At 46.6% G+C, this 27253-nt stretch overlaps 32 non-coding genes across 32 annotated transcripts; all 32 read right to left on the minus strand.

The window, feature by feature from the left end:
- Window positions 1-245: 245 nt before the first annotated feature.
- On the minus strand, window positions 246-333 carry trnay-gua (transfer RNA tyrosine (anticodon GUA)). The gene is given in 2 exon segments: window positions 246-281; window positions 297-333. It is a non-coding gene; the product is annotated as a tRNA-Tyr (tRNA).
- A 1491-nt stretch (window positions 334-1824) lies between these two features.
- Window positions 1825-1897, minus strand: trnar-acg (transfer RNA arginine (anticodon ACG)). The gene has a single exon. It is a non-coding gene; the product is annotated as a tRNA-Arg (tRNA).
- A 363-nt stretch (window positions 1898-2260) lies between these two features.
- trnay-gua (transfer RNA tyrosine (anticodon GUA)) lies at window positions 2261-2348 on the minus strand. Its single transcript is given in 2 exon segments — window positions 2261-2296; window positions 2312-2348. It is a non-coding gene; the product is annotated as a tRNA-Tyr (tRNA).
- Window positions 2349-3839: 1491 nt separating this feature from the next.
- On the minus strand, window positions 3840-3912 carry trnar-acg (transfer RNA arginine (anticodon ACG)). Its single transcript has one exon. It is a non-coding gene; the product is annotated as a tRNA-Arg (tRNA).
- A 331-nt stretch (window positions 3913-4243) lies between these two features.
- On the minus strand, window positions 4244-4331 carry trnay-gua (transfer RNA tyrosine (anticodon GUA)). Its single transcript is given in 2 exon segments — window positions 4244-4279; window positions 4295-4331. It is a non-coding gene; the product is annotated as a tRNA-Tyr (tRNA).
- A 1887-nt stretch (window positions 4332-6218) lies between these two features.
- trnay-gua (transfer RNA tyrosine (anticodon GUA)) lies at window positions 6219-6306 on the minus strand. The gene is given in 2 exon segments: window positions 6219-6254; window positions 6270-6306. It is a non-coding gene; the product is annotated as a tRNA-Tyr (tRNA).
- A 124-nt stretch (window positions 6307-6430) lies between these two features.
- Window positions 6431-6502, minus strand: trnae-uuc (transfer RNA glutamic acid (anticodon UUC)). Its single transcript has one exon. It is a non-coding gene; the product is annotated as a tRNA-Glu (tRNA).
- Window positions 6503-8169: 1667 nt separating this feature from the next.
- Window positions 8170-8257, minus strand: trnay-gua (transfer RNA tyrosine (anticodon GUA)). Its single transcript is given in 2 exon segments — window positions 8170-8205; window positions 8221-8257. It is a non-coding gene; the product is annotated as a tRNA-Tyr (tRNA).
- A 203-nt stretch (window positions 8258-8460) lies between these two features.
- On the minus strand, window positions 8461-8532 carry trnae-uuc (transfer RNA glutamic acid (anticodon UUC)). The gene has a single exon. It is a non-coding gene; the product is annotated as a tRNA-Glu (tRNA).
- A 1217-nt stretch (window positions 8533-9749) lies between these two features.
- Window positions 9750-9822, minus strand: trnar-acg (transfer RNA arginine (anticodon ACG)). The gene has a single exon. It is a non-coding gene; the product is annotated as a tRNA-Arg (tRNA).
- A 559-nt stretch (window positions 9823-10381) lies between these two features.
- Window positions 10382-10453, minus strand: trnae-uuc (transfer RNA glutamic acid (anticodon UUC)). The gene has a single exon. It is a non-coding gene; the product is annotated as a tRNA-Glu (tRNA).
- Window positions 10454-11670: 1217 nt separating this feature from the next.
- On the minus strand, window positions 11671-11743 carry trnar-acg (transfer RNA arginine (anticodon ACG)). The gene has a single exon. It is a non-coding gene; the product is annotated as a tRNA-Arg (tRNA).
- A 355-nt stretch (window positions 11744-12098) lies between these two features.
- trnay-gua (transfer RNA tyrosine (anticodon GUA)) lies at window positions 12099-12186 on the minus strand. Its single transcript is given in 2 exon segments — window positions 12099-12134; window positions 12150-12186. It is a non-coding gene; the product is annotated as a tRNA-Tyr (tRNA).
- A 124-nt stretch (window positions 12187-12310) lies between these two features.
- trnae-uuc (transfer RNA glutamic acid (anticodon UUC)) lies at window positions 12311-12382 on the minus strand. Its single transcript has one exon. It is a non-coding gene; the product is annotated as a tRNA-Glu (tRNA).
- Window positions 12383-13197: 815 nt separating this feature from the next.
- trnar-acg (transfer RNA arginine (anticodon ACG)) lies at window positions 13198-13270 on the minus strand. Its single transcript has one exon. It is a non-coding gene; the product is annotated as a tRNA-Arg (tRNA).
- A 347-nt stretch (window positions 13271-13617) lies between these two features.
- Window positions 13618-13705, minus strand: trnay-gua (transfer RNA tyrosine (anticodon GUA)). The gene is given in 2 exon segments: window positions 13618-13653; window positions 13669-13705. It is a non-coding gene; the product is annotated as a tRNA-Tyr (tRNA).
- A 1895-nt stretch (window positions 13706-15600) lies between these two features.
- trnay-gua (transfer RNA tyrosine (anticodon GUA)) lies at window positions 15601-15688 on the minus strand. The gene is given in 2 exon segments: window positions 15601-15636; window positions 15652-15688. It is a non-coding gene; the product is annotated as a tRNA-Tyr (tRNA).
- Window positions 15689-15812: 124 nt separating this feature from the next.
- On the minus strand, window positions 15813-15884 carry trnae-uuc (transfer RNA glutamic acid (anticodon UUC)). Its single transcript has one exon. It is a non-coding gene; the product is annotated as a tRNA-Glu (tRNA).
- A 1667-nt stretch (window positions 15885-17551) lies between these two features.
- On the minus strand, window positions 17552-17639 carry trnay-gua (transfer RNA tyrosine (anticodon GUA)). The gene is given in 2 exon segments: window positions 17552-17587; window positions 17603-17639. It is a non-coding gene; the product is annotated as a tRNA-Tyr (tRNA).
- A 203-nt stretch (window positions 17640-17842) lies between these two features.
- On the minus strand, window positions 17843-17914 carry trnae-uuc (transfer RNA glutamic acid (anticodon UUC)). Its single transcript has one exon. It is a non-coding gene; the product is annotated as a tRNA-Glu (tRNA).
- Window positions 17915-19131: 1217 nt separating this feature from the next.
- Window positions 19132-19204, minus strand: trnar-acg (transfer RNA arginine (anticodon ACG)). The gene has a single exon. It is a non-coding gene; the product is annotated as a tRNA-Arg (tRNA).
- Window positions 19205-19766: 562 nt separating this feature from the next.
- Window positions 19767-19838, minus strand: trnae-uuc (transfer RNA glutamic acid (anticodon UUC)). The gene has a single exon. It is a non-coding gene; the product is annotated as a tRNA-Glu (tRNA).
- An 808-nt stretch (window positions 19839-20646) lies between these two features.
- On the minus strand, window positions 20647-20719 carry trnar-acg (transfer RNA arginine (anticodon ACG)). Its single transcript has one exon. It is a non-coding gene; the product is annotated as a tRNA-Arg (tRNA).
- Window positions 20720-21278: 559 nt separating this feature from the next.
- Window positions 21279-21350, minus strand: trnae-uuc (transfer RNA glutamic acid (anticodon UUC)). Its single transcript has one exon. It is a non-coding gene; the product is annotated as a tRNA-Glu (tRNA).
- A 1217-nt stretch (window positions 21351-22567) lies between these two features.
- trnar-acg (transfer RNA arginine (anticodon ACG)) lies at window positions 22568-22640 on the minus strand. The gene has a single exon. It is a non-coding gene; the product is annotated as a tRNA-Arg (tRNA).
- A 363-nt stretch (window positions 22641-23003) lies between these two features.
- Window positions 23004-23091, minus strand: trnay-gua (transfer RNA tyrosine (anticodon GUA)). The gene is given in 2 exon segments: window positions 23004-23039; window positions 23055-23091. It is a non-coding gene; the product is annotated as a tRNA-Tyr (tRNA).
- Window positions 23092-23215: 124 nt separating this feature from the next.
- trnae-uuc (transfer RNA glutamic acid (anticodon UUC)) lies at window positions 23216-23287 on the minus strand. The gene has a single exon. It is a non-coding gene; the product is annotated as a tRNA-Glu (tRNA).
- Window positions 23288-24102: 815 nt separating this feature from the next.
- trnar-acg (transfer RNA arginine (anticodon ACG)) lies at window positions 24103-24175 on the minus strand. Its single transcript has one exon. It is a non-coding gene; the product is annotated as a tRNA-Arg (tRNA).
- A 355-nt stretch (window positions 24176-24530) lies between these two features.
- On the minus strand, window positions 24531-24618 carry trnay-gua (transfer RNA tyrosine (anticodon GUA)). Its single transcript is given in 2 exon segments — window positions 24531-24566; window positions 24582-24618. It is a non-coding gene; the product is annotated as a tRNA-Tyr (tRNA).
- A 124-nt stretch (window positions 24619-24742) lies between these two features.
- On the minus strand, window positions 24743-24814 carry trnae-uuc (transfer RNA glutamic acid (anticodon UUC)). Its single transcript has one exon. It is a non-coding gene; the product is annotated as a tRNA-Glu (tRNA).
- Window positions 24815-25621: 807 nt separating this feature from the next.
- On the minus strand, window positions 25622-25694 carry trnar-acg (transfer RNA arginine (anticodon ACG)). Its single transcript has one exon. It is a non-coding gene; the product is annotated as a tRNA-Arg (tRNA).
- Window positions 25695-26253: 559 nt separating this feature from the next.
- Window positions 26254-26325, minus strand: trnae-uuc (transfer RNA glutamic acid (anticodon UUC)). The gene has a single exon. It is a non-coding gene; the product is annotated as a tRNA-Glu (tRNA).
- Between the last annotated feature and the right edge of the window lie 928 nt (window positions 26326-27253).

Raw genomic sequence — 27253 nt, forward strand, 5'->3', positions numbered from 1 at the left:
GCCCACCAGCCCACGAGCCCTCCAGCCCTCCTGCCCACCAGCCCACGAGCCCTCCAGCCCACCATCCAACCCTGGTGGTCTAGTGGTTAGGATTCGGCGCTCTCACCGCCGCGGCCCGGGTTCGATTCCCGGTCAGGGAAAGCTCTTTTGCCTTCCAATTGTGGACTGCGAATTCAAGCTCTGCTGACAGCTGTGAGAAAGCCAGCTCCAAGCCAAAACATTGGTGGGAACATGAAAAAAACACCTCCTTCGAGCCGGAGTTGAACCAGCGACCTAAGGATGGCCAACACTCCAACCTACAGTCCTCCGCTCTACCAGCTGAGCTATCGAAGGGGCTAAATGTTAGTCAGAACCTCGACATATCAGGGTTCTGTAGCTCTACTGCTGGCCAAAAAGTCACTTCTGGTGCAGGAAGATTTGCTGGATCAGAACCTCGACATATCAGGGTTCTGTAGCTCTACTGCTGGCCAAAAAGTCACTTCTGGTGCAGGAAGATTTGCTGGATTTTTGAGGAGGGAAGCAAAAAGGAGCATGTATTCCCATACCGGGAGTTGAACCCGGGTCGCCTGGGTGAAAACCAGGAATCCTAACCGCTAGACCATATGGGATTTGGACACTTTAAACTGGCCATGGGCTTCTGGCGCACTTTCCATACATGTGGTCAGCGTGGGCGCAGGACCTTGTAGTGGCCTGTTGCTTTAGTTCTGTGACTGTAACAATGTGATAATAATTTGGCAAAACAAGAATTATGCAAAATGACGGTTTTCTGAATTATATAGTGTTGTATGCATTCAGGGAATCTGTTTTTTCACTCAACCCGGGGGTTCAGTGTATTTGGGCAGATTCCTGTGATTGCAGAATTGATTCCTCAAACTGGTAATTAAGCTCTTGTCCAAGTGAAAATACTCGTGTCATCCATTTGAAAACACACACGGCAACCTTTATCTAGAGGAAAAACTGGAGTCAACCCCTGGCTGCGTACAAGAAAACCAGGAATCCTAACTGCTAGACCATATGGGAACTGGCCAGCTTTAACTGGCCACAAGCTTGTGGGCCACTTTCCATAAATGTGGCCAGTGTGGGCGCAAGGTTTTGTAGTGGCCTGTTGCTTTTGGTGTGTGACTGTAACAATGTGATAATAATTTGGCAATACAAGAATCATCCGAAGGGACGGTTTACTGAAATATATAGTGTTGCATGCATTCAAGGGACATGTTTGTTGACTCACACATGGTTCAGTTTTTTGGCCAGAATCCTGTGATTGCTGAATTTATACCTCGAACTGGTAATTAAGGTCTTGTCCAGGTGAAAATACTTGTGTCATGCATCTGAAAACACACATGGCAACCGTTATCTAGAGGAAAAACTGCCTATCGTCGGTCTGTCAAGGTACAAAACTGACATGTTGTGAGGTTAATAATGAAAGTGAGACCAATTTTTAATATGCTGATTATTCGCTCGTTCAGTTTAATGCAGATTACAAATTATTCTCAATGTCCAGGTGGCAATTAGTGATAAGGCTTCAAAATGGCAAGCCTGTGACATCAAAACCACATGGCATTGCACCCTTCAAAGTAGTAAAGCGGTTACAGAGTAGCGATGAAATTGTTCATTCTAGAATCAACTGGCCCACCAGCCTGCATTTTGTGAGACGAATGGCAATACCAAAGCATGTCCGTGTCTCCCCTAGACATCGGAATGGGTGTGCAGAATGTGCCTTTTTTTGGAAAAAATAGAAGAATGCCTAGAGAGTTGCCTTTTCTTTTGGACTTTGGAGAAAAAAAACACAACAACAAAATAAGCCGGAGAAAAACAAGCACAGAGCGAGCCAGCCAGGAGTCGAACCTAGAATCTTCTGATCCGTAGTCAGACGCGTTATCCATTGCGCCACTGGCCCACCATTAGTAAAGACCCCCGATTGTTACAGACTTGTTGGTTTTCGATGTGACGGTGGCAAGCATTGATGTCTGCTCATTCTCACCTTGTTATCAGGAGGACAGACTACCAGCCCTCCAGCCCACCAGCCCACCAGCCCACGAGCCTTCCAGCCCTCCTGCCCACCAGCCCACGAGCCCACCATCCATCCCTGGTGGTCTAGTGGTTAGGATTCGGCGCTCTCACCGCCGCGGCCCGGGTTCGATTCCCGGTCAGGGAAAGCTCTTTTGCCTTCCAATTGTGGACTGCGAATTCAAGCTCTGCTGACAGCTGTGAGAAAGCCAGCTCCAAGCCAAAACATTGGTGGGAACATGAAAAAAACACCTCCTTCGAGCCGGAGTTGAACCAGCGACCTAAGGATGGCCAACACTCCAACCTACAGTCCTCCGCTCTACCAGCTGAGCTATCGAAGGGGCTAAGGGCTAGTCAGAACCTCGACATATCAGGGTTCTGTAGCTCTACTGCTGGCCAAAAAGTCACTTCTGGTGCAGGAAGATTTGCTGGATCAGAACCTCGACATTTCAGGGTTCTGTAGCTCTACTGCTGGCCAAAAAGTCACTTCTGGTGCAGGAAGATTTGCTGGATTTTTGAGGAGGGAAGCAAAAAGGAGCATGCATTCCCATACCGGGAGTTGAACCCGGGCCGCCTGGGAGAAAACCAGGAATCCTAACCGCTAGACCATATGGGATTTGGACACTTTAAACTGGCCATGGGCTTCTGGTGCACTTTCCATACATGTGGTCAGCGTGGGCGAAGGACCTTGTAGTGGCCTGTTGCTTTAGTTCTGTGACTGTAACAATGTGATAATAATTTGGCAAAACAAGAATTATGCAAAAGGACGGTTTTCTGAATTATATAGTGTTGTATGCATTCAGGGAATCTGTTTTTTCACTCAACCCGGGGGTTCAGTGTATTTGGGCAGATTCCTGTGATTGCAGAATTGATTCCTCAAACTGGTAATTAAGCTCTTGTCCAAGTGAAAATACTCGTGTCATCCATTTGAAAACACACACGGCAACCTTTATCTAGAGGAAAAACTGGAGTCAACCCCTGGCTGCGTACAAGAAAACCAGGAATTCTAACTGCTAGACCATATGGGAACTGGCCAGCTTTAACTGGCCACAAGCTTGTGGGCCACTTTCCATAAATGTGGCCAGTGTGGGCGCAGGGTTTTGTAGTGGCCTGTTGCTTTTGGTGTGTGACTGTAACAATGTGATAATAATTTGGCAATACAAGAATCATCCGAAGGGACGGTTTACTAAAATATATAGTGTTGCATGCATTCAAGGGACATGTTTGTTGACTCACACAAGGTTCAGTTTTTTGGCCAGAATCCTGTGATTGCTGAATTTATACCTCGAACTGGTAATTAAGGTCTTGTCCAGGTGAAAATACTTGTGTCATGCATCTGAAAACACACATGGCAACCGTTATCTAGAGGAAAAACTGCCTATCGTCGGTCTGTCAAGGTACAAAACTGACATGTTGTGAGGTTAATAATGAAAGTGAGACCAATTTTTAATATGCTGATTATTCGCTCGTTCAGTTTAATGCAGATTACAAATTATTCTCAATGTCCAGGTGGCAATTAGTGATAAGGCTTCAAAATGGCAAGCCTGTGACATCAAAACCACATGGCATTGCACCCTTCAAAGTAGTAAAGCGGTTACAGAGTAGCGATGAAATTGTTCATTCTAGAATCAACTGGCCCACCAGCCTGCATTTTGTGAGACGAATGGCAATACCAAAGCATGTCCGTGTCTCCCCTAGACATCGGAATGGGTGTGCAGAATGTGCCTTTTTTTGGAAAAAATAGAAGAATGCCTAGAGAGTTGCCTTTTGTTTCGGACTTTGGAGAAAAAAAACACAACAACAAAATAAGCCGGAGAAAAACAAGCACAGAGCGAGCCAGCCAGGAGTCGAACCTAGAATCTTCTGATCCGTAGTCAGACGCGTTATCCATTGCGCCACTGGCCCACCAAAAGTAAAGACCCCCGATTGTTACAGACTTGTTGGTTTTCGATGTGACGGTGGCAAGCATTGATGTCTGCTCATTCTCACCTTGTTATCAGGAGAACAGAATACCAGCCCTCCAGCCCACCAGCCCAGCAGCCCACGAGCCCTCCAGCCCTCCCTGGTGGTCTAGTGGTTAGGATTCGCCGCTCTCACCGCCGCGGCCCGGGTTCGATTCCCGGTCAGGGAAAGCTCTTTTGCCTTCCAATTGTGGACTGCGAATTCAAGCTCTGCTGACAGCTGTGAGAAAGCCAGCTCCAAGCCAAAACATTGGTGGGAACATGAAAAAAACACCTCCTTCGAGCCGGAGTTGAACCAGCGACCTAAGGATGGCCAACACTCCAACCTACAGTCCTCCGCTCTACCAGCTGAGCTATCGAAGGGGCTAAGGGCTAGTCAGAACCACGACATATCAGGGTTCTGTAGCTCTACTGCTGGCCAAAAAGTCACTTCTGGTGCAGGAAGATTTGCTGGATCAGAACCTCGACATATCAGGGTTCTGTAGCTCTACTGCTGGCCAAAAAGTCACTTCTGGTGCAGGAAGATTTGCTGGATTTTTGAGGAGGGAAGCAAAAAGGAGCATGCATTCCCATACCGGGAGTTGAACCCGGGCCGCCTGGGAGAAAACCAGGAATCCTAACCGCTAGACCATATGGGATTTGGACACTTTAAACTGGCCATGGGCTTCTGGTGCACTTTCCATACATGTGGTCAGCGTGGGCGAAGGACCTTGTAGTGGCCTGTTGCTTTAGTTCTGTGACTGTAACAATGTGATAATAATTTGGCAAAACAAGAATTATGCAAAAGGACGGTTTTCTGAATTATATAGTGTTGTATGCATTCAGGGAATCTGTTTTTTCACTCAACCCGGGGGTTCAGTGTATTTGGGCAGATTCCTGTGATTGCAGAATTGATTCCTCAAACTGGTAATTAAGCTCTTGTCCAAGTGAAAATACTCGTGTCATCCATTTGAAAACACACACGGCAACCTTTATCTAGAGGAAAAACTGGAGTCAACCCCTGGCTGCGTACAAGAAAACCAGGAATCCTAACTGCTAGACCATATGGGAACTGGCCAGCTTTAACTGGCCACAAGCTTGTGGGCCACTTTCCATAAATGTGGCCAGTGTGGGCGCAGGGTTTTGTAGTGGCCTGTTGCTTTTGGTGTGTGACTGTAACAATGTGATAATAATTTGGCAATACAAGAATCATCCGAAGGGACGGTTTACTGAAATATATAGTGTTGCATGCATTCAAGGGACATGTTTGTTGACTCACACAAGGTTCAGTTTTTTGGCCAGAATCCTGTGATTGCTGAATTTATACCTCGAACTGCTAATTAAGGTCTTGTCCAGGTGAAAATACTTGTGTCATGCATCTGAAAACACACATGGCAACCGTTATCTAGAGGAAAAACTGCCTATCGTCGGTCTGTCAAGGTACAAAACTGACATGTTGTGAGGTTAATAATGAAAGTGAGACCAATTTTTAATATGCTGATTATTCGCTCGTTCAGTTTAATGCAGATTACAAATTATTCTCAATGTCCAGGTGGCAATTAGTGATAAGGCTTCAAAATGGCAAGCCTGTGACATCAAAACCACATGGCATTGCACCCTTCAAAGTAGTAAAGCGGTTACAGAGTAGCGATGAAATTGTTCATTCTAGAATCAACTGGCCCACCAGCCTGCATTTTGTGAGACGAATGGCAATACCAAAGCATGTCCGTGTCTCCCCTAGACATCGGAATGGGTGTGCAGAATGTGCCTTTTTTTGGAAAAAATAGAAGAATGCCTAGAGAGTTGCCTTTTCTTTTGGACTTTGGAGAAAAAAAACACAACAACAAAATAAGCCGGAGAAAAACAAGCACAGAGCGAGCCAGCCAGGAGTCGAACCTAGAATCTTCTGATCCGTAGTCAGATGCGTTATCCATTGCGCCACTGGCCCACCAAAAGTAAAGACCCCCGATTGTTACAGACTTGTTGGTTTTCGATGTGACGGTGGCAAGCATTGATGTCTGCTCATTCTCACCTTGTTATCAGGAGAACAGACTACCAGCCCTCCAGCCCACCAGCCCAGCAGCCCACGAGCCCTCCCTGGTGGTCTAGTGGTTAGGATTCGGCGCTCTCACCGCCGCGGCCCGGGTTCGATTCCCGGTCAGGGAAAGCTCTTTTGCCTTCCAATTGTGGACTGCGAATTCAAGCTCTGCTGACAGCTGTGAGAAAGCCAGCTCCAAGCCAAAACATTGGTGGGAACATGAAAAAAACACCTCCTTCGAGCCGGAGTTGAACCAGCGACCTAAGGATGGCCAACACTCCAACCTACAGTCCTCCGCTCTACCAGCTGAGCTATCGAAGGGGCTAAGGGCTAGTCAGAACCTCGACATATCAGGGTTCTGTAGCTCTACTGCTGGCCAAAAAGTCACTTCTGGTGCAGGAAGATTTGCTGGATTTTTGAGGAGGGAAGCAAAAAGGAGCATGCATTCCCATACCGGGAGTTGAACCCGGGCCGCCTGGGTGAAAACCAGGAATCCTAACCGCTAGACCATATGGGATCTGGACACTTTAAACTGGCCATGGGCTTCTGGCGCACTTTCCATACATGTGGTCAGCGTGGGCGCAGGACCTTGTAGTGGCCTGTTGCTTTAGTTCTGTGACTGTAACAATGTGATAATAATTTGGCAAAACAAGAATTATCCAAAAGGACGGTTTTCTGAATTATATAGTGTTGTATGCATTCAGGGAATCTGTTTTTTCACTCAACCCGGGGGTTCAGTGTATTTGGGCAGATTCCTGTGATTGCAGAATTGATTCCTCAAACTGGTAATTAAGCTCTTGACCAAGTGAAAATCCTTGTGTCATCCATTTGAAAATACACAGGGCAACCTTTATCTAGAGGAAAAACTGGAGTCAACCCCTGGCTGCGTACGAGAAAACCAGGAATCCTAACTGCTAGACCATATGGGAACTGGCCAGCTTTAACTGGCCACAAGCTTGTGGGCCACTTTCCATAAATGTGGCCAGTGTGGGCGCAGGGTTTTGTAGTGGCCTGTTGCTTTTGGTGTGTGACTGTAACAATGTGATAATAATTTGGCAATACAAGAATCATCCGAAGGGACGGTTTACTGAAATATATAGTGTTGCATGCATTCAAGGGACATGTTTGTTGACTCACACATGGTTCAGTTTTTTGGCCAGAATCCTGTGATTGCTGAATTTATACCTCGAACTGGTAATTAAGGTCTTGTCCAGGTGAAAATACTTGTGTCATGCATCTGAAAACACACATGGCAACCGTTATCTAGAGGAAAAACTGCCTATCGTCGGTCTGTCAAGGTACAAAACTGACATGTTGTGAGGTTAATAATGAAAGTGAGACCAATTTTTAATATGCTGATTATTCGCTCGTTCAGTTTAATGCAGATTACAAATTATTCTCAATGTCCAGGTGGCAATTAGTGATAAGGCTTCAAAATGGCAAGCCTGTGACATCAAAACCACATGGCATTGCACCCTTCAAAGTAGTAAAGCGGTTACAGAGTAGCGATGAAATTGTTCATTCTAGAATCAACTGGCCCACCAGCCAGCATTTTGTGAGATGAATGGCAATACCAAAGCATGTCCGTGTCTCCCCTAGACATCGGAATGGGTGTGCAGAATGTGCCTTTTTTTGGAAAAAATAGAAGAATGCCTAGAGAGTTGCCTTTTCTTTTGGACTTTGGAGAAAAAAAACACAACAACAAAATAAGCCGGAGAAAAACAAGCACAGAGCGAGCCAGCCAGGAGTCAAACCTAGAATCCTCTGATCCGTAGTCAGACGCGTTATCCATTGCGCCACTGGTCCACCATCAGTAAAGACCCCGATTATTACATACTTGTTGGTTTTCGATGTGACGGTGGCAAGCATTGATGTCTGCTCATTCTCACCTTGTTATCAGGAGAACAGACTACCAGCCCTCCAGCCCACCAGCCCACCAGCCCACCAGCCCACGAGCCCTCCAGCCCTCCTGCCCACCAGCCCACGAGCCCTCCAGCCCACCATCCAACCCTGGTGGTCTAGTGGTTAGGATTCGGCGCTCTCACCGCCGCGGCCCGGGTTCGATTCCCGGTCAGGGAAAGCTCTTTTGCCTTCCAATTGTGGACTGCGAATTCAAGCTCTGCTGACAGCTGTGAGAAAGCCAGCTCCAAGCCAAAACATTGGTGGGAACATGAAAAAAACACCTCCTTCGAGCCGGAGTTGAACCAGCGACCTAAGGATGGCCAACACTCCAACCTACAGTCCTCCGCTCTACCAGCTGAGCTATCGAAGGGGCTAAATGCTAGTCAGAACCTCGACATATCAGGGTTCTGTAGCTCTACTGCTGGCCAAAAAGTCACTTCTGGTGCAGGAAGATTTGCTGGATCAGAACCTCGACATATCAGGGTTCTGTAGCTCTACTGCTGGCCAAAAAGTCACTTCTGGTGCAGGAAGATTTGCTGGATTTTTGAGGAGGGAAGCAAAAAGGAGCATGCATTCCCATACCGGGAGTTGAACCCGGGCCGCCTGGGTGAAAACCAGGAATCCTAACCGCTAGACCATATGGGATTTGGACACTTTAAACTGGCCATGGGCTTCTGGCGCACTTTCCATACATGTGGTCAGCGTGGGCGCAGGACCTTGTAGTGGCCTGTTGCTTTAGTTCTGTGACTGTAACAATGTGATAATAATTTGGCAAAACAAGAATTATGCAAAATGACGGTTTTCTGAATTATATAGTGTTGTATGCATTCAGGGAATCTGTTTTTTCACTCAACCCGGGGGTTCAGTGTATTTGGGCAGATTCCTGTGATTGCAGAATTGATTCCTCAAACTGGTAATTAAGCTCTTGTCCAAGTGAAAATACTCGTGTCATCCATTTGAAAACACACACGGCAACCTTTATCTAGAGGAAAAACTGGAGTCAACCCCTGGCTGCGTACAAGAAAACCAGGAATCCTAACTGCTAGACCATATGGGAACTGGCCAGCTTTAACTGGCCACAAGCTTGTGGGCCACTTTCCATAAATGTGGCCAGTGTGGGCGCAAGGTTTTGTAGTGGCCTGTTGCTTTTGGTGTGTGACTGTAACAATGTGATAATAATTTGGCAATACAAGAATCATCCGAAGGGACGGTTTACTGAAATATATAGTGTTGCATGCATTCAAGGGACATGTTTGTTGACTCACACATGGTTCAGTTTTTTGGCCAGAATCCTGTGATTGCTGAATTTATACCTCGAACTGGTAATTAAGGTCTTGTCCAGGTGAAAATACTTGTGTCATGCATCTGAAAACACACATGGCAACCGTTATCTAGAGGAAAAACTGCCTATCGTCGGTCTGTCAAGGTACAAAACTGACATGTTGTGAGGTTAATAATGAAAGTGAGACCAATTTTTAATATGCTGATTATTCACTCGTTCAGTTTAATGCAGATTACAAATTATTCTCAATGTCCAGGTGGCAATTAGTGATAAGGCTTCAAAATGGCAAGCCTGTGACATCAAAACCACATGGCATTGCACCCTTCAAAGTAGTAAAGTGGTTACAGAGTAGCGATGAAATTGTTCATTCTAGAATCAACTGGCCCACCAGCCTGCATTTTGTGAGACGAATGGCAATACCAAAGCATGTCCGTGTCTCCCCTAGACATCGGAATGGGTGTGCAGAATGTGCCTTTTTTTGGAAAAAATAGAAGAATGCCTAGAGAGTTGCCTTTTCTTTTGGACTTTGGAGAAAAAAAAACACAACAACAAAATAAGCCGGAGAAAAACAAGCACAGAGCGAGCCAGCCAGGAGTCGAACCTAGAATCTTCTGATCCGTAGTCAGACGCGTTATCCATTGCGCCACTGGCCCACCAAAAGTAAAGACCCCCGATTGTTACAGACTTGTTGGTTTTCGATGTGACGGTGGCAAGCATTGATGTCTGCTCATTCTCACCTTGTTATCAGGAGAACAGACTACCAGCCCTCCAGCCCTCCAGCCCACCAGCCCAGAAGCCCACGAGCCCTCCAGCCCACCATCCCTCCCTGGTGGTCTAGTGGTTAGGATTCGGCGCTCTCACCGCCGCGGCCCGGGTTCGATTCCCGGTCAGGGAAAGCTCTTTTGCCTTCCAATTGTGGACTGCGAATTCAAGCTCTGCTGACAGCTGTGAGAAAGCCAGCTCCAAGCCAAAACATTGGTGGGAACATGAAAAAAACACCTCATTCGAGCCGGAGTTGAACCAGCGACCTAAGGATGGCCAACACTCCAACCTACAGTCCTCCGCTCTACCAGCTGAGCTAACGAAGGGGCTAAGGGCTAGTCAGAACCTCGACATATCAGGGTTCTGTAGCTCTACTGCTGGCCAAAAAGTCACTTCTGGTGCAGGAAGATTTGCTGGATTTTTGAGGAGGGAAGCAAAAAGGAGCATGCATTCCCATACCGGGAGTTGAACCCGGGCCGCCTGGGTGAAAACCAGGAATCCTAACCGCTAGACCATATGGGATTTGGACACTTTAAACTGGCCATGGGCTTCTGGCGCACTTTCCATACATGTGGTCAGCGTGGGCGCAGGACCTTGTAGTGGCCTGTTGCTTTAGTTCTGTGACTGTAACAATGTGATAATAATTTGGCAAAACAAGAATTATGCAAAATGACGGTTTTCTGAATTATATAGTGTTGTATGCATTCAGGGAATCTGTTTTTTCACTCAACCCGGGGGTTCAGTGTATTTGGGCAGATTCCTGTGATTGCAGAATTGATTCCTCAAACTGGTAATTAAGCTCTTGTCCAAGTGAAAATACTCGTGTCATCCATTTGAAAACACACACGGCAACCTTTATCTAGAGGAAAAACTGGAGTCAACCCCTGGCTGCGTACAAGAAAACCAGGAATCCTAACTTCTAGACCATATGGGAACTGGCCAGCTTTAACTGGCCACAAGCTTGTGGGCCACTTTCCATAAATGTGGCCAGTGTGGGCGCAAGGTTTTGTAGTGGCCTGTTGCTTTTGGTGTGTGACTGTAACAATGTGATAATAATTTGGCAATACAAGAATCATCCGAAGGGACGGTTTACTGAAATATATAGTGTTGCATGCATTCAAGGGACATGTTTGTTGACTCACACATGGTTCAGTTTTTTGGCCAGAATCCTGTGATTGCTGAATTTATACCTCGAACTGGTAATTAAGGTCTTGTCCAGGTGAAAATACTTGTGTCATGCATCTGAAAACACACATGGCAACCGTTATCTAGAGGAAAAACTGCCTATCGTCGGTCTGTCAAGGTACAAAACTGACATGTTGTGAGGTTAATAATGAAAGTGAGACCAATTTTTAATATGCTGATTATTCACTCGTTCAGTTTAATGCAGATTACAAATTATTCTCAATGTCCAGGTGGCAATTAGTGATAAGGCTTCAAAATGGCAAGCCTGTGACATCAAAACCACATGGCATTGCACCCTTCAAAGTAGTAAAGCGGTTACAGAGTAGCGATGAAATTGTTCATTCTAGAATCAACTGGCCCACCAGCCTGCATTTTGTGAGACGAATGGCAATACCAAAGCATGTCCGTGTCTCCCCTAGACATCGGAATGGGTGTGCAGAATGTGCCTTTTTTTGGAAAAAATAGAAGAATGCCTAGAGAGTTGCCTTTTCTTTTGGACTTTGGAGAAAAAAAAACACAACAACAAAATAAGCCGGAGAAAAACAAGCACAGAGCGAGCCAGCCAGGAGTCGAACCTAGAATCTTCTGATCCGTAGTCAGACGCGTTATCCATTGCGCCACTGGCCCACCAAAAGTAAAGACCCCCGATTGTTACAGACTTGTTGGTTTTCGATGTGACGGTGGCAAGCATTGATGTCTGCTCATTCTCACCTTGTTATCAGGAGAACAGACTACCAGCCCTCCAGCCCTCCAGCCCTCCAGCCCACCAGCCCAGCAGCCCACGAGCCCTCCAGCCCACCATCCCTCCCTGGTGGTCTAGTGGTTAGGATTCGGCGCTCTCACCGCCGCGGCCCGGGTTCGATTCCCGGTCAGGGAAAGCTCTTTTGCCTTCCAATTGTGGACTGCGAATTCAAGCTCTGCTGACAGCTGTGAGAAAGCCAGCTCCAAGCCAAAACATTGGTGGGAACATGAAAAAAACACCTCCTTCGAGCCGGAGTTGAACCAGCGACCTAAGGATGGCCAACACTCCAACCTACAGTCCTCCGCTCTACCAGCTGAGCTATCGAAGGGGCTAAGGGCTAGTCAGAACCTCGACATATAAGGGTTCTGTAGCTCTACTGCTGGCCAAAAAGTCACTTCTGGTGCAGGAAGATTTGCTGGATTTTTGAGGAGGGAAGCAAAAAGGAGCATGCATTCCCATACCGGGAGTTGAACCCGGGCCGCCTGGGTGAAAACCAGGAATCCTAACCGCTAGACCATATGGGATCTGGACACTTTAAACTGGCCATGGGCTTCTGGCGCACTTTCCATACGTGTGGTCAGCGTGGGCGCAGGACCTTGTAGTGGCCTGTTGCTTTAGTTCTGTGACTGTAACAATGTGATAATAATTTGGCAAAACAAGAATTATCCAAAAGGACGGTTTTCTGAATTATATAGTGTTGTATGCATTCAGGGAATCTGTTTTTTCACTCAACCCGGGGGTTCAGTGTATTTGGGCAGATTCCTGTGATTGCAGAATTGATTCCTCAAACTGGTAATTAAGCTCTTGTCCAAGTGAAAATACTCGTATCATCCATTTGAAAACACACACGGCAACCTTTATCTAGAGGAAAAACTGCCTATCGTCGGTCTGTCAAGGTACAAAACTGACATGTTGTGAGGTTAATAATGAAAGTGAGACCAATTTTTAATCCGCAAAATTGCTGATTATTCGCTCGTTCAGTTTAATGCAGATTACAAATTATTCTCAATGTCCAGGTGGCAATTAGTGATAAGGCTTCAAAATGGCAAGCCTGTGACATCAAAACCACATGGCATTGCACCCTTCAAAGTAGTAAAGCGGTTACAGAGTAGCGATGAAATTGTTCTTTCTAGAATCAACTGGCCCACCAGCCTGCATTTTGTGAGACGAATGGCAATACCAAAGCATGTCCGTGTCTCCCCTAGACATCGGAATGGGTGTGCAGAATGTGCCTTTTTTTGGAAAAAATAGAAGAATGCCTAGAGAGTTGCCTTTTCTTTTGGACTTTGGAGAAAAAAAACACAACAACAAAATAAGCCGGAGAAAAACAAGCACAGAGCGAGCCAGCCAGGAGTCGAACCTAGAATCTTCTGATCCGTAGTCAGACGCGTTATCCATTGCGCCACTGGCCCACCAAAAGTAAAGACCCCCGATTGTTACAGACTTGTTGGTTTTCGATGTGACGGTGGCAAGCATTGATGTCTGCTCATTCTCACCTTGTTATCAGGAGAACAGACTACCAGCCCTCCAGCCCTCCAGCCCTCCAGCCCACCAGCCCAGCAGCCCACGAGCCCACCATCCCTCCCTGGTGGTCTAGTGGTTAGGATTCGGCGCTCTCACCGCCGCGGCCCGGGTTCGATTCCCGGTCAGAGAAAGCTCTTTTGCCTTCCAATTGTGGACTGCGAATTCAAGCTCTGCTGACAGCTGTGAGAAAGCCAGCTCCAAGCCAAAACATTGGTGGGAACATGAAAAAAACACCTCCTTCGAGCCGGAGTTGAACCAGCGACCTAAGGATGGCCAACACTCCAACCTACAGTCCTCCGCTCTACCAGCTGAGCTATCGAAGGGGCTAAGGGCTAGTCAGAACCACGACATATCAGGGTTCTGTAGCTCTACTGCTGGCCAAAAAGTCACTTCTGGTGCAGGAAGATTTGCTGGATCAGAACCTCGACATATCAGGGTTCTGTAGCTCTACTGCTGGCCAAAAAGTCACTTCTGGTGCAGGAAGATTTGCTGGATTTTTGAGGAGGGAAGCAAAAAGGAGCATGCATTCCCATACCGGGAGTTGAACCCGGGCCGCCTGGGAGAAAACCAGGAATCCTAACCGCTAGACCATATGGGATTTGGACACTTTAAACTGGCCATGGGCTTCTGGTGCACTTTCCATACATGTGGTCAGCGTGGGCGAAGGACCTTGTAGTGGCCTGTTGCTTTAGTTCTGTGACTGTAACAATGTGATAATAATTTGGCAAAACAAGAATTATGCAAAAGGACGGTTTTCTGAATTATATAGTGTTGTATGCATTCAGGGAATCTGTTTTTTCACTCAACCCGGGGGTTCAGTGTATTTGGGCAGATTCCTGTGATTGCAGAATTGATTCCTCAAACTGGTAATTAAGCTCTTGTCCAAGTGAAAATACTCGTGTCATCCATTTGAAAACACACACGGCAACCTTTATCTAGAGGAAAAACTGGAGTCAACCCCTGGCTGCGTACAAGAAAACCAGGAATCCTAACTGCTAGACCATATGGGAACTGGCCAGCTTTAACTGGCCACAAGCTTGTGGGCCACTTTCCATAAATGTGGCCAGTGTGGGCGCAGGGTTTTGTAGTGGCCTGTTGCTTTTGGTGTGTGACTGTAACAATGTGATAATAATTTGGCAATACAAGAATCATCCGAAGGGACGGTTTACTGAAATATATAGTGTTGCATGCATTCAAGGGACATGTTTGTTGACTCACACAAGGTTCAGTTTTTTGGCCAGAATCCTGTGATTGCTGAATTTATACCTCGAACTGCTAATTAAGGTCTTGTCCAGGTGAAAATACTTGTGTCATGCATCTGAAAACACACATGGCAACCGTTATCTAGAGGAAAAACTGCCTATCGTCGGTCTGTCAAGGTACAAAACTGACATGTTGTGAGGTTAATAATGAAAGTGAGACCAATTTTTAATATGCTGATTATTCGCTCGTTCAGTTTAATGCAGATTACAAATTATTCTCAATGTCCAGGTGGCAATTAGTGATAAGGCTTCAAAATGGCAAGCCTGTGACATCAAAACCACATGGCATTGCACCCTTCAAAGTAGTAAAGCGGTTACAGAGTAGCGATGAAATTGTTCATTCTAGAATCAACTGGCCCACCAGCCTGCATTTTGTGAGACGAATGGCAATACCAAAGCATGTCCGTGTCTCCCCTAGACATCGGAATGGGTGTGCAGAATGTGCCTTTTTTTGGAAAAAATAGAAGAATGCCTAGAGAGTTGCCTTTTCTTTTGGACTTTGGAGAAAAAAAACACAACAACAAAATAAGCCGGAGAAAAACAAGCACAGAGCGAGCCAGCCAGGAGTCGAACCTAGAATCTTCTGATCCGTAGTCAGATGCGTTATCCATTGCGCCACTGGCCCACCAAAAGTAAAGACCCCCGATTGTTACAGACTTGTTGGTTTTCGATGTGACGGTGGCAAGCATTGATGTCTGCTCATTCTCACCTTGTTATCAGGAGAACAGACTACCAGCCCTCCAGCCCTCCAGCCCACCAGCCCAGCAGCCCACGAGCCCTCCCTGGTGGTCTAGTGGTTAGGATTCGGCGCTCTCACCGCCGCGGCCCGGGTTCGATTCCCGGTCAGGGAAAGCTCTTTTGCCTTCCAATTGTGGACTGCGAATTCAAGCTCTGCTGACAGCTGTGAGAAAGCCAGCTCCAAGCCAAAACATTGGTGGGAACATGAAAAAAACACCTCCTTCGAGCCGGAGTTGAACCAGCGACCTAAGGATGGCCAACACTCCAACCTACAGTCCTCCGCTCTACCAGCTGAGCTATCGAAGGGGCTAAGGGCTAGTCAGAACCTCGACATATCAGGGTTCTGTAGCTCTACTGCTGGCCAAAAAGTCACTTCTGGTGCAGGAAGATTTGCTGGATTTTTGAGGAGGGAAGCAAAAAGGAGCATGCATTCCCATACCGGGAGTTGAACCCGGGCCGCCTGGGTGAAAACCAGGAATCCTAACCGCTAGACCATATGGGATCTGGACACTTTAAACTGGCCATGGGCTTCTGGCGCACTTTCCATACATGTGGTCAGCGTGGGCGCAGGACCTTGTAGTGGCCTGTTGCTTTAGTTCTGTGACTGTAACAATGTGATAATAATTTGGCAAAACAAGAATTATCCAAAAGGACGGTTTTCTGAATTATATAGTGTTGTATGCATTCAGGGAATCTGTTTTTTCACTCAACCCGGGGGTTCAGTGTATTTGGGCAGATTCCTGTGATTGCAGAATTGATTCCTCAAACTGGTAATTAAGCTCTTGACCAAGTGAAAATCCTCGTGTCATCCATTTGAAAATACACAGGGCAACCTTTATCTAGAGGAAAAACTGGAGTCAACCCCTGGCTGCGTACGAGAAAACCAGGAATCCTAACTGCTAGACCATATGGGAACTGGCCAGCTTTAACTGGCCACAAGCTTGTGGGCCACTTTCCATAAATGTGGCCAGTGTGGGCGCAGGGTTTTGTAGTGGCCTGTTGCTTTTGGTGTGTGACTGTAACAATGTGATAATAATTTGGCAATACAAGAATCATCCGAAGGGACGGTTTACTGAAATATATAGTGTTGCATGCATTCAAGGGACATGTTTGTTGACTCACACATGGTTCAGTTTTTTGGCCAGAATCCTGTGATTGCTGAATTTATACCTCGAACTGGTAATTAAGGTCTTGTCCAGGTGAAAATACTTGTGTCATGCATCTGAAAACACACATGGCAACCGTTATCTAGAGGAAAAACTGCCTATCGTCGGTCTGTCAAGGTACAAAACTGACATGTTGTGAGGTTAATAATGAAAGTGAGACCAATTTTTAATATGCTGATTATTCGCTCGTTCAGTTTAATGCAGATTACAAATTATTCTCAATGTCCAGGTGGCAATTAGTGATAAGGCTTCAAAATGGCAAGCCTGTGACATCAAAACCACATGGCATTGCACCCTTCAAAGTAGTAAAGCGGTTACAGAGTAGCGATGAAATTGTTCATTCTAGAATCAACTGGCCCACCAGCCAGCATTTTGTGAGATGAATGGCAATACCAAAGCATGTCCGTGTCTCCCCTAGACATCGGAATGGGTGTGCAGAATGTGCCTTTTTTTGGAAAAAATAGAAGAATGCCTAGAGAGTTGCCTTTTCTTTTGGACTTTGGAGAAAAAAAACACAACAACAAAATAAGCCGGAGAAAAACAAGCACAGAGCGAGCCAGCCAGGAGTCAAACCTAGAATCCTCTGATCCGTAGTCAGACGCGTTATCCATTGCGCCACTGGTCCACCATCAGTAAAGACCCCGATTATTACATACTTGTTGGTTTTCGATGTGACGGTGGCAAGCATTGATGTCTGCTCATTCTCACCTTGTTATCAGGAGAACAGACTACCAGCCCTCCAGCCCACCAGCCCACCAGCCCACCAGCCCACGAGCCCTCCAGCCCTCCTGCCCACCAGCCCACGAGCCCTCCAGCCCACCATCCAACCCTGGTGGTCTAGTGGTTAGGATTCGGCGCTCTCACCGCCGCGGCCCGGGTTCGATTCCCGGTCAGGGAAAGCTCTTTTGCCTTCCAATTGTGGACTGCGAATTCAAGCTCTGCTGACAGCTGTGAGAAAGCCAGCTCCAAGCCAAAACATTGGTGGGAACATGAAAAAAACACCTCCTTCGAGCCGGAGTTGAACCAGCGACCTAAGGATGGCCAACACTCCAACCTACAGTCCTCCGCTCTACCAGCTGAGCTATCGAAGGGGCTAAATGCTAGTCAGAACCTCGACATATCAGGGTTCTGTAGCTCTACTGCTGGCCAAAAAGTCACTTCTGGTGCAGGAAGATTTGCTGGATCAGAACCTCGACATATCAGGGTTCTGTAGCTCTACTGCTGGCCAAAAAGTCACTTCTGGTGCAGGAAGATTTGCTGGATTTTTGAGGAGGGAAGCAAAAAGGAGCATGCATTCCCATACCGGGAGTTGAACCCGGGCCGCCTGGGTGAAAACCAGGAATCCTAACCGCTAGACCATATGGGATTTGGACACTTTAAACTGGCCATGGGCTTCTGGCGCACTTTCCATACATGTGGTCAGCGTGGGCGCAGGACCTTGTAGTGGCCTGTTGCTTTAGTTCTGTGACTGTAACAATGTGATAATAATTTGGCAAAACAAGAATTATGCAAAATGACGGTTTTCTGAATTATATAGTGTTGTATGCATTCAGGGAATCTGTTTTTTCACTCAACCCGGGGGTTCAGTGTATTTGGGCAGATTCCTGTGATTGCAGAATTGATTCCTCAAACTGGTAATTAAGCTCTTGTCCAAGTGAAAATACTCGTGTCATCCATTTGAAAACACACACGGCAACCTTTATCTAGAGGAAAAACTGGAGTCAACCCCTGGCTGCGTACAAGAAAACCAGGAATCCTAACTGCTAGACCATATGGGAACTGGCCAGCTTTAACTGGCCACAAGCTTGTGGGCCACTTTCCATAAATGTGGCCAGTGTGGGCGCAAGGTTTTGTAGTGGCCTGTTGCTTTTGGTGTGTGACTGTAACAATGTGATAATAATTTGGCAATACAAGAATCATCCGAAGGGACGGTTTACTGAAATATATAGTGTTGCATGCATTCAAGGGACATGTTTGTTGACTCACACATGGTTCAGTTTTTTGGCCAGAATCCTGTGATTGCTGAATTTATACCTCGAACTGGTAATTAAGGTCTTGTCCAGGTGAAAATACTTGTGTCATGCATCTGAAAACACACATGGCAACCGTTATCTAGAGGAAAAACTGCCTATCGTCGGTCTGTCAAGGTACAAAACTGACATGTTGTGAGGTTAATAATGAAAGTGAGACCAATTTTTAATATGCTGATTATTCACTCGTTCAGTTTAATGCAGATTACAAATTATTCTCAATGTCCAGGTGGCAATTAGTGATAAGGCTTCAAAATGGCAAGCCTGTGACATCAAAACCACATGGCATTGCACCCTTCAAAGTAGTAAAGCGGTTACAGAGTAGCGATGAAATTGTTCATTCTAGAATCAACTGGCCCACCAGCCTGCATTTTGTGAGACGAATGGCAATACCAAAGCATGTCCGTGTCTCCCCTAGACATCGGAATGGGTGTGCAGAATGTGCCTTTTTTTGGAAAAAATAGAAGAATGCCTAGAGAGTTGCCTTTTCTTTTGGACTTTGGAGAAAAAAAAACACAACAACAAAATAAGCCGGAGAAAAACAAGCACAGAGCGAGCCAGCCAGGAGTCGAACCTAGAATCTTCTGATCCGTAGTCAGACGCGTTATCCATTGCGCCACTGGCCCACCAAAAGTAAAGACCCCCGATTGTTACAGACTTGTTGGTTTTCGATGTGACGGTGGCAAGCATTGATGTCTGCTCATTCTCACCTTGTTATCAGGAGAACAGACTACCAGCCCTCCAGCCCTCCAGCCCACCAGCCCAGAAGCCCACGAGCCCTCCAGCCCACCATCCCTCCCTGGTGGTCTAGTGGTTAGGATTCGGCGCTCTCACCGCCGCGGCCCGGGTTCGATTCCCGGTCAGGGAAAGCTCTTTTGCCTTCCAATTGTGGACTGCGAATTCAAGCTCTGCTGACAGCTGTGAGAAAGCCAGCTCCAAGCCAAAACATTGGTGGGAACATGAAAAAAACACCTCATTATTCGAGCCGGAGTTGAACCAGCGACCTAAGGATGGCCAACACTCCAACCTACAGTCCGCCGCTCTACCAGCTGAGCTAACGAAGGGGCTAAGGGCTAGTCAGAACCTCGACATATCAGGGTTCTGTAGCTCTACTGCTGGCCAAAAAGTCACTTCTGGTGCAGGAAGATTTGCTGGATTTTTGAGGAGGGAAGCAAAAAGGAGCATGCATTCCCATACCGGGAGTTGAACCCGGGCCGCCTGGGTGAAAACCAGGAATCCTAACCGCTAGACCATATGGGATCTGGACACTTTAAACTGGCCATGGGCTTCTGGCGCACTTTCCATACATGTGGTCAGCGTGGGCGCAGGACCTTGTAGTGGCCTGTTGCTTTAGTTCTGTGACTGTAACAATGTGATAATAATTTGGCAAAACAAGAATTATCCAAAAGGACGGTTTTCTGAATTATATAGTGTTGTATGCATTCAGGGAATCTGTTTTTTCACTCAACCCGGGGGTTCAGTGTATTTGGGCAGATTCCTGTGATTGCAGAATTGATTCCTCAAACTGGTAATTAAGGTCTTGTCCAGGTGAAAATACTTGTGTCATGCATCTGAAAACACACATGGCAACCGTTATCTAGAGGAAAAACTGCCTATCGTCGGTCTGTCAAGGTACAAAACTGACATGTTGTGAGGTTAATAATGAAAGTGAGACCAATTTTTAATATTCTAATTATTCACTCGTTCAGTTTAATGCAGATTACAAATTATTCTCAATGTCCAGGTGGCAATTAGTGATAAGGCTTCAAAATGGCAAGCCTGTGACATCAAAACCACATGGCATTGCACCCTTCAAAGTAGTAAAGCGGTTACAGAGTAGCGATGAAATTGTTCATTCTAGAATCAACTGGCCCACCAGCCTGCATTTTGTGAGACGAATGGCAATACCAAAGCATGTCCGTGTCTCCCCTAGACATCGGAATGGGTGTGCAGAATGTGCCTTTTTTTGGAAAAAATAGAAGAATGCCTAGAGAGTTGCCTTTTCTTTTGGACTTTGGAGAAAAAAAAACACAACAACAAAATAAGCCGGAGAAAAACAAGCACAGAGCGAGCCAGCCAGGAGTCGAACCTAGAATCTTCTGATCCGTAGTCAGACGCGTTATCCATTGCGCCACTGGCCCACCAAAAGTAAAGACCCCCGATTGTTACAGACTTGTTGGTTTTCGATGTGACGGTGGCAAGCATTGATGTCTGCTCATTCTCACCTTGTTATCAGGAGAACAGACTACCAGCCCTCCAGCCCTCCAGCCCACCAGCCCAGAAGCCCACGAGCCCTCCAGCCCACCATCCCTCCCTGGTGGTCTAGTGGTTAGGATTCGGCGCTCTCACCGCCGCGGCCCGGGTTCGATTCCCGGTCAGGGAAAGCTCTTTTGCCTTCCAATTGTGGACTGCGAATTCAAGCTCTGCTGACAGCTGTGAGAAAGCCAGCTCCAAGCCAAAACATTGGTGGGAACATGAAAAAAACACCTCATTCGAGCCGGAGTTGAACCAGCGACCTAAGGATGGCCAACACTCCAACCTACAGTCCTCCGCTCTACCAGCTGAGCTAACGAAGGGGCTAAGGGCTAGTCAGAACCTCGACATATCAGGGTTCTGTAGCTCTACTGCTGGCCAAAAAGTCACTTCTGGTGCAGGAAGATTTGCTGGATTTTTGAGGAGGGAAGCAAAAAGGAGCATGCATTCCCATACCGGGAGTTGAACCCGGGCCGCCTGGGTGAAAACCAGGAATCCTAACCGCTAGACCATATGGGATTTGGACACTTTAAACTGGCCATGGGCTTCTGGCGCACTTTCCATACATGTGGTCAGCGTGGGCGCAGGACCTTGTAGTGGCCTGTTGCTTTAGTTCTGTGACTGTAACAATGTGATAATAATTTGGCAAAACAAGAATTATGCAAAATGACGGTTTTCTGAATTATATAGTGTTGTATGCATTCAGGGAATCTGTTTTTTCACTCAACCCGGGGGTTCAGTGTATTTGGGCAGATTCCTGTGATTGCAGAATTGATTCCTCAAACTGGTAATTAAGCTCTTGTCCAAGTGAAAATACTCGTGTCATCCATTTGAAAACACACACGGCAACCTTTATCTAGAGGAAAAACTGGAGTCAACCCCTGGCTGCGTACAAGAAAACCAGGAATCCTAACTTCTAGACCATATGGGAACTGGCCAGCTTTAACTGGCCACAAGCTTGTGGGCCACTTTCCATAAATGTGGCCAGTGTGGGCGCAAGGTTTTGTAGTGGCCTGTTGCTTTTGGTGTGTGACTGTAACAATGTGATAATAATTTGGCAATACAAGAATCATCCGAAGGGACGGTTTACTGAAATATATAGTGTTGCATGCATTCAAGGGACATGTTTGTTGACTCACACATGGTTCAGTTTTTTGGCCAGAATCCTGTGATTGCTGAATTTATACCTCGAACTGGTAATTAAGGTCTTGTCCAGGTGAAAATACTTGTGTCATGCATCTGAAAACACACATGGCAACCGTTATCTAGAGGAAAAACTGCCTATCGTCGGTCTGTCAAGGTACAAAACTGACATGTTGTGAGGTTAATAATGAAAGTGAGACCAATTTTTAATATGCTGATTATTCACTCGTTCAGTTTAATGCAGATTACAAATTATTCTCAATGTCCAGGTGGCAATTAGTGATAAGGCTTCAAAATGGCAAGCCTGTGACATCAAAACCACATGGCATTGCACCCTTCAAAGTAGTAAAGCGGTTACAGAGTAGCGATGAAATTGTTCATTCTAGAATCAACTGGCCCACCAGCCTGCATTTTGTGAGACGAATGGCAATACCAAAGCATGTCCGTGTCTCCCCTAGACATCGGAATGGGTGTGCAGAATGTGCCTTTTTTTGGAAAAAATAGAAGAATGCCTAGAGAGTTGCCTTTTCTTTTGGACTTTGGAGAAAAAAAAACACAACAACAAAATAAGCCGGAGAAAAACAAGCACAGAGCGAGCCAGCCAGGAGTCGAACCTAGAATCTTCTGATCCGTAGTCAGACGCGTTATCCATTGCGCCACTGGCCCACCAAAAGTAAAGACCCCCGATTGTTACAGACTTGTTGGTTTTCGATGTGACGGTGGCAAGCATTGATGTCTGCTCATTCTCACCTTGTTATCAGGAGAACAGACTACCAGCCCTCCAGCCCTCCAGCCCTCCAGCCCTCCAGCCCACCAGCCCAGCAGCCCACGAGCCCTCCAGCCCACCATCCCTCCCTGGTGGTCTAGTGGTTAGGATTCGGCGCTCTCACCGCCGCGGCCCGGGTTCGATTCCCGGTCAGGGAAAGCTCTTTTGCCTTCCAATTGTGGACTGCGAATTCAAGCTCTGCTGACAGCTGTGAGAAAGCCAGCTCCAAGCCAAAACATTGGTGGGAACATGAAAAAAACACCTCCTTCGAGCCGGAGTTGAACCAGCGACCTAAGGATGGCCAACACTCCAACCTACAGTCCTCCGCTCTACCAGCTGAGCTATCGAAGGGGCTAAGGGCTAGTCAGAACCTCGACATATAAGGGTTCTGTAGCTCTACTGCTGGCCAAAAAGTCACTTCTGGTGCAGGAAGATTTGCTGGATTTTTGAGGAGGGAAGCAAAAAGGAGCATGCATTCCCATACCGGGAGTTGAACCCGGGCCGCCTGGGTGAAAACCAGGAATCCTAACCGCTAGACCATATGGGATCTGGACACTTTAAACTGGCCATGGGCTTCTGGCGCACTTTCCATACGTGTGGTCAGCGTGGGCGCAGGACCTTGTAGTGGCCTGTTGCTTTAGTTCTGTGACTGTAACAATGTGATAATAATTTGGCAAAACAAGAATTATCCAAAAGGACGGTTTTCTGAATTATATAGTGTTGTATGCATTCAGGGAATCTGTTTTTTCACTCAACCCGGGGGTTCAGTGTATTTGGGCAGATTCCTGTGATTGCAGAATTGATTCCTCAAACTGGTAATTAAGCTCTTGTCCAAGTGAAAATACTCGTATCATCCATTTGAAAACACACACGGCAACCTTTATCTAGAGGAAAAACTGCCTATCGTCGGTCTGTCAAGGTACAAAACTGACATGTTGTGAGGTTAATAATGAAAGTGAGACCAATTTTTAATCCGCAAAATTGCTGATTATTCGCTCGTTCAGTTTAATGCAGATTACAAATTATTCTCAATGTCCAGGTGGCAATTAGTGATAAGGCTTCAAAATGGCAAGCCTGTGACATCAAAACCACATGGCATTGCACCCTTCAAAGTAGTAAAGCGGTTACAGAGTAGCGATGAAATTGTTCTTTCTAGAATCAACTGGCCCACCAGCCTGCATTTTGTGAGACGAATGGCAATACCAAAGCATGTCCGTGTCTCCCCTAGACATCGGAATGGGTGTGCAGAATGTGCCTTTTTTTGGAAAAAATAGAAGAATGCCTAGAGAGTTGCCTTTTCTTTTGGACTTTGGAGAAAAAAAACACAACAACAAAATAAGCCGGAGAAAAACAAGCACAGAGCGAGCCAGCCAGGAGTCGAACCTAGAATCTTCTGATCCGTAGTCAGACGCGTTATCCATTGCGCCACTGGCCCACCAAAAGTAAAGACCCCCGATTGTTACAGACTTGTTGGTTTTCGATGTGACGGTGGCAAGCATTGATGTCTGCTCATTCTCACCTTGTTATCAGGAGAACAGACTACCAGCCCTCCAGCCCTCCAGCCCTCCAGCCCACCAGCCCAGCAGCCCACGAGCCCTCCAGCCCACCATCCCTCCCTGGTGGTCTAGTGGTTAGGATTCGGCGCTCTCACCGCCGCGGCCCGGGTTCGATTCCCGGTCAGAGAAAGCTCTTTTGCCTTCCAATTGTGGACTGCGAATTCAAGCTCTGCTGACAGCTGTGAGAAAGCCAGCTCCAAGCCAAAACATTGGCGGGAACATGAAAAAAACACCTCCTTCGAGCCGGAGTTGAACCAGCGACCTAAGGATGGCCAACACTCCAACCTACAGTCCTCCGCTCTACCAGCTGAGCTATCGAAGGGGCTAAGGGCTAGTCAGAACCTCGACATATCAGGGTTCTGTAGCTCTACTGCTGGCCAAAAAGTCACTTCTGGTGCAGGAAGATTTGCTGGATTTTTGAGGAGGGAAGCAAAAAGGAGCATGCATTCCCATACCGGGAGTTGAACCCGGGCCGCCTGGGTGAAAACCAGGAATCCTAACCGCTAGACCATATGGGATCTGGACACTTTAAACTGGCCATGGGCTTCTGGCGCACTTTCCATACATGTGGTCAGCGTGGGCGCAGGACCTTGTAGTGGCCTGTTGCTTTAGTTCTGTGACTGTAACAATGTGATAATAATTTGGCAAAACAAGAATTATCCAAAAGGACGGTTTTCTGAATTATATAGTGTTGTATGCATTCAGGGAATCTGTTTTTTCACTCAACCCGGGGGTTCAGTGTATTTGGGCAGATTCCTGTGATTGCAGAATTGATTCCTCAAACTGGTAATTAAGCTCTTGTCCAAGTGAAAATACTTGTGTCATGCATCTGAAAACACACATGGCAACCGTTATCTAGAGGAAAAACTGCCTATCGTCGGTCTGTCAAGGTACAAAACTGACATGTTGTGAGGTTAATAATGAAAGTGAGACCAATTTTTAATATGCTGATTATTCGCTCGTTCAGTTTAATGCAGATTACAAATTATTCTCAATGTCCAGGTGGCAATTAGTGATAAGGCTTCAAAATGGCAAGCCTGTGACATCAAAACCACATGGCATTGCACCCTTCAAAGTAGTAAAGCGGTTACAGAGTAGCAATGAAATTGTTAATTCTAGAATCAACTGGCCCACCAGCCTGCATTTTGTGAGACGAATGGCAATACCAAAGCATGTCCGTGTCTCCCCTAGACATCAGAATGGGTGTGCAGAATGTGCCTTTTTTTGGAAAAAATAGAAGAATGCCTAGAGAGTTGCCTTTTGTTTTGGACTTTGGAGAAAAAAAACACAACAACAAAATAAGCCGGAGAAAAACAAGCACAGAGCGAGCCAGCCAGGAGTCGAACCTAGAATCTTCTGATCCGTAGTCAGACGCGTTATCCATTGCGCCACTGGCCCACCAAAAGTAAAGACCCCCGATTGTTACAGACTTGTTGGTTTTCGATGTGACGGTGGCAAGCATTGATGTCTGCTCATTCTCACCTTGTTATCAGGAGAACAGACTACCAGCCCTCCAGCCCTCCAGCCCACCAGCCCAGAAGCCCACGAGCCCTCCAGCCCACCATCCCTCCCTGGTGGTCTAGTGGTTAGGATTCGGCGCTCTCACCGCCGCGGCCCGGGTTCGATTCCCGGTCAGGGAAAGCTCTTTTGCCTTCCAATTGTGGACTGCGAATTCAAGCTCTGCTGACAGCTGTGAGAAAGCCAGCTCCAAGCCAAAACATTGGTGGGAACATGAAAAAAACACCTCATTCGAGCCGGAGTTGAACCAGCGACCTAAGGATGGCCAACACTCCAACCTACAGTCCTCCGCTCTACCAGCTGAGCTATCGAAGGGGCTAAGGGCTAGTCAGAACCTCGACATATCAGGGTTCTGTAGCTCTACTGCTGGCCAAAAAGTCACTTCTGGTGCAGGAAGATTTGCTGGATTTTTGAGGAGGGAAGCAAAAAGGAGCATGCATTCCCATACCGGGAGTTGAACCCGGGCCGCCTGGGTGAAAACCAGGAATCCTAACCGCTAGACCATATGGGATCTGGACACTTTAAACTGGCCATGGGCTTCTGGCGCACTTTCCATACATGTGGTCAGCGTGGGCGCAGGACCTTGTAGTGGCCTGTTGCTTTAGTTCTGTGACTGTAACAATGTGATAATAATTTGGCAAAACAAGAATTATGCAAAATGACGGTTTTCTGAATTATATAGTGTTGTATGCATTCAGGGAATCTGTTTTTTCACTCAACCCGGGGGTTCAGTGTATTTGGGCAGATTCCTGTGATTGCAGAATTGATTCCTCAAACTGGTAATTAAGCTCTTGTCCAAGTGAAAATACTCGTGTCATCCATTTGAAAACACACACGGCAACCTTTATCTAGAGGAAAAACTGGAGTCAACCCCTGGCTGCGTACAAGAAAACCAGGAATCCTAACTGCTAGACCATATGGGAACTGGCCAGCTTTAACTGGCCACAAGCTTGTGGGCCACTTTCCATAAATGTGGCCAGTGTGGGCGCAAGGTTTTGTAGTGGCCTGTTGCTTTTGGTGTGTGACTGTAACAATGTGATAATAATTTGGCAATACAAGAATCATCCGAAGGGACGGTTTACTGAAATATATAGTGTTGCATGCATTCAAGGGACATGTTTGTTGACTCACACATGGTTCAGTTTTTTGGCCAGAATCCTGTGATTGCTGAATTTATACCTCGAACTGGTAATTAAGGTCTTGTCCAGGTGAAAATACTTGTGTCATGCATCTGAAAACACACATGGCAACCGTTATCTAGAGGAAAAACTGCCTATCGTCGGTCTGTCAAGGTACAAAACTGACATGTTGTGAGGTTAATAATGAAAGTGAGACCAATTTTTAATATGCTGATTATTCGCTCGTTCAGTTTAATGCAGATTACAAATTATTCTCAATGTCCAGGTGGCAATTAGTGATAAGGCTTCAAAATGGCAAGC

The sequence above is a fragment of the Carassius gibelio genome, chromosome A11 (assembly GCF_023724105.1).
Source record: "Carassius gibelio isolate Cgi1373 ecotype wild population from Czech Republic chromosome A11, carGib1.2-hapl.c, whole genome shotgun sequence".
Taxonomy (NCBI): domain Eukaryota; kingdom Metazoa; phylum Chordata; class Actinopteri; order Cypriniformes; family Cyprinidae; genus Carassius; species Carassius gibelio.